Raw genomic sequence first — 4,319 nt, forward strand, 5'->3', positions numbered from 1 at the left:
AGACCCAGAAGACTGGAGAGCAGGGAGGGGGCCTCCAAGGTTTGCCCACCCACCATGGGCAACCAGAGGGCAGACACAGCAGCACTTGGTTCCAGACTTCCCCGTGAAGACAACAGGTTTTTCTCTTGTCAGTTCTAGATTGTTCACCTTCATTTCTATTTGCAGATCTAAATTAGCATATGCATCCCGGATGCAGATCTGTGTCCCCTATGTCGAGGTCTACATAGGAGGTGTCATGCTCTTTATGAGGCCACAAGGTGACAGAGGTGGGGACTCCCCCATCCCTACCACCGCTTTCTCAGGCATCCTTTTTATTATTATTATTCTAAGCCCAGGCAGCCAATTCTAGATGGGTGATGAGGCCAGGTGGAGGTCAGGCAATTTTCCCGGGGCCCAATATTAGCAAAATATCTCTCCTGGCCCAGATTTTGCTGCTGTTCTCATGTATGTATAGCGTATTGCCATCGGGTCAGATAAAGTGCCCTTAAAAAGAGTGCTGTCTGCTCCTCTTTTTTTGGGCTAAAGGGAGCCCATGGTGAGTGCCATAACCATGAACTTCTTTACTTCAGGAAGGCAGATACAATATATCGAGGAAGGAAAGGTGGGTGAATATCCAGGAAACATCCCCCCAGTCTCCTGTTCTTCTCAGGAGCCATTTATATACATGAGGGCCTTGTCTCCCCAGCTGCTGAACTGCACATAAGAAGCAACAGGGTGTGAAATGCCAACAAAATGGACGTTTTCCAGGGTTCGTCCTCCCCAGGTGTCTGTGTTGTCTTTCACCCAGATCATGAGAGATGCTGGCATTGCTATTGGCCCTTGTCATGTAGCCTGCCCTGCTAGGATCCTAAGTTTCCCCCAAAGAAGCATTAGTGGCAGCTGTTATTTTGTAGCATCAGGAGTTGATGTTGCGACTGTTGTTACTAGATTAATCATCATCTGCACAAACACAAATCTGCCTCAAGGGGAAAAGATACCAGTGGCACATTCCAAAACCTCCTCCTTGAATAAAGCTGTAACATGAAGTTGTCTGGAATGTGAAGGAGGTCGCTCTGGTGGGACAACTGGAGCCATCCATCAACCCCTCCTTGATGCTGAGGCGGCAGGTCAGCCTTGTGGTTCTCAGTGCCCTCCTCTCTCTCTCTCTCTCTCTGTCTCTGTCGGCTCAGGGCACGGGATAATGTGTCTGGAGCTGACAGATGAAAGTGGCAACATCTTTGACTGGCACTTGCTGAATCTCGTGATCTGGTCAGACGAGGTACACCTTTGTGGAAATAAACGGCTTCTTTTATTCAGGGACGAGGGCAGAGTGGGAGTGCCAGTTTCCAGTGGCTCTTGGTCAAGAAGCATATGCAGTGACCTCTGTGGCTAGGGGCAGCTGTTTAAAGCTGACTGCATCGCTTACCTCACAGGTTTATCATACATTACCTCAAGCCCACTACAAAAATGGTGGACTATGAACGAAGTTAATGGCTACATATTCATTTTACATGGAATCTCTCAGAAACCCCTACAAAACTGAGACCTCAGCCAACATTGCTAGTGCATCTTCGACTATAATGCCACAGTCATTGTGATACAGAAATTGTTTAAGTTCAGACCCTCACAAAGCTAAAGTCTGCACCCTGCACTTTTTCTAGGCAACTGTGTTATTGCAAAGCAAGCATACAATGTGGACCAGTTGGTAATTTGCTTTTCCTGAGCTTAGCTTTGACATAAAAATTATCCTAAGAGAAAAACAAGTGTGTTGCCAAGGCAGGCTTTTACTTTATGGAATTTTAAGGCGGACATTTAAAAAATAATAATCCTAGCATTAGTTGAGGAGGAGACACGTTGCCCTTTACCTCCCCTAAAGGCTGCACCTGTGGTTCCGCCTTCTATTGCCATCCTTTTGGGGTCAGGAACGTGGCATCTGTTGGTCACCACATAACATGTGCTGTGAATCAATGAACCTAAAATGAATGATGGTCAATTCTGGATTTTTGATAGGAAAATATGGCAGGAAATATATATATTTCTTGCCATATATATATATACATATACAGTATATAATTTCAATAGGATGCAAATGCATTGCCCCAAACTTTAAAAATCCCTTTAAAATGTGCCTCAGAGAGGTGCCTAAGAAGTGAATGCATTATACAAAAACAACAGCTGGGAACAAAACCAAAACAAGGGATTTGTTTTCAGTACACAAAGAACTAAAATGATAAGATGGCAGAAGCAAGGGCACTGAGTTTCATGAAAAAGGAAACAATGATGCTTACTTTATGTTGACAATAGCAAAGATTAAAAAATGGAGTGTCATTTATTTTGCTGCTTGAGTTATGTTTGCCTTTGAAACATAAATTAACAAATAAATAGTTGTGGAAGTCTGCGTAAAACCAATGAGAATATCAATCTATTGTAGAATAGAAGCTTTTACAAAACAATGTAAAAGGAGAAGATGAATGTTATTTTAAGTACTGTAGTTTGCTCCCTGATGAGCAAATAGAAAAGAATACCAAAAATGCAATTCATTCTATAAGGCTTTAGCCTCATAGTAAATAAGTAATAAATCCTCAATCTAGTGTGGTAACAATGAGGAATAAGAACTAATATAATTACTCTGTAATATTTATGTATGAAGCATTTTAAATTGAAAAGATTGGAACAGTAATTCAGGATGTTCTTTCCAGATGTGGTTTTTTGTTTGCTTTGCTATTCCATCTTGGTAATCCTCTCTTTAAATTAATTGTTTTAAATTGAAATTGTAATTGTATTGAAGTGAGACCCTTGCTTCTCAATGGCAGCCCACTTTGGGTGGTGCTTTTAATAACATGTCTCATTAATTAGGGTGGGCACTCCAGCATCACCAAAAAAAGAAAAGGAGGGTGAAAGGGGATAGTAATATTGTCCCACAATATTCTTTAAGTGCCTCAAGACATGAAGATAACAACATGACACAACTAAACACATTACTTACATTGCAAAAGAAACCATCTGCATATATATGCATCTGAACACGTGTTTTGGGTGTGTGTATGCCTGAGGGGTATTATGGTCCTGTGTGTGACAGTTGAACATGGCATGAGAAAATGGGATCCTGAGGCAGAAAGGGCTTCTCAGCCCACTTCCGGCATTCCAACCCAAATCGTTAGAAGGTCTTTCAGCACCTCAGAAGCCAAAGATACATTTACTGTATAGGAAAGAATGGATTCTACTGCAGCTGAGAAACAAGATATTGGAATGGAACTTTTTACAAAATATAACACACACCAGTTATTCTGCCTGAGAATTCTTGGAATTGTTAATAGTAACTACTACTACTACTACTACTACTACTACTACTACTACTACTCCCCCCATGCATAATAACGTTGGTGGGTGGGTGTGGAGTGCTACTGCTACTAGTGCTTTGCTAAGGTTTACTGAGAAGGCAAGGCTTCTGGCTTTCAAAGAGTAAAACTTATTTTCTACTTCCTCTTTTCATATTCGCTGCCCAAATTTCCCAAGATAAAGCGCCCAGCGCACCAAAAACAATAATAAACAAAAAATAAAAAGATGGCAGGGATGCAAGAGAGAGAAAGGCATCGTTCTCTTCCACTGAATCTCTACACTTCACAGCTATTGTTGTCTGACACCGCAAAGCATTGCTAACCTCTTTCCACCCACCTCAAACCAAATGAACTTTCCTCTCTCTCTCTCTCTCTCACACACACACACACACACACACACACACACACAGAGAGAGAGAGAGAGAGAGAGAGAATCTATGACACATCAGAAAATGTGGCATTTATTTTGCTAGTAAATCCATGATGACCTCCAGGGGAACACAGGTTGTTACTGCTTCCAATCTCTGACTTTTGATATGATAAATAGGTGCCAACCCCCCACACACTTTTTTCCATTGCCAAAAAAGAGAGAGAAGAAAATAATGCAAGTAGAAGAAACTTGCAGATGATTTGTAGCAGGGTGGCCCCCCCCACCCTCAAGCGGGTAATCGGTCAGCCCCCTATTAACTGTTTCGAATGGTGGAGGGCTGCAATTTTAACTGGCAAACCCATACGACAGGCGCTGAGGGCTGGCGGATTTGCTGAAAGAGCTGGCTGGCTTGGTGCCATCAAGGCACGTCCAAGGCCTGGCAGTTTCGAAAAGATGCTTAGCTCTAGCAAAGCCCTCTGAGATCTTTTGGTCTTGAATGAAGGGAGGAACTCACATTGCTGAAGGTGACTGATGCTCCCATTTTTAGATGCACTCCCACCCCACGCCCAGCGATTCCTCTTGGGCTGACATCACTGCATCTACGGCCGAGCTATTTAAGCTGCAGGAGGGCT

This window comes from Pogona vitticeps, chromosome 2 (genome assembly GCF_051106095.1).
Source record: "Pogona vitticeps strain Pit_001003342236 chromosome 2, PviZW2.1, whole genome shotgun sequence".
NCBI classification, from domain to species: domain Eukaryota; kingdom Metazoa; phylum Chordata; class Lepidosauria; order Squamata; family Agamidae; genus Pogona; species Pogona vitticeps.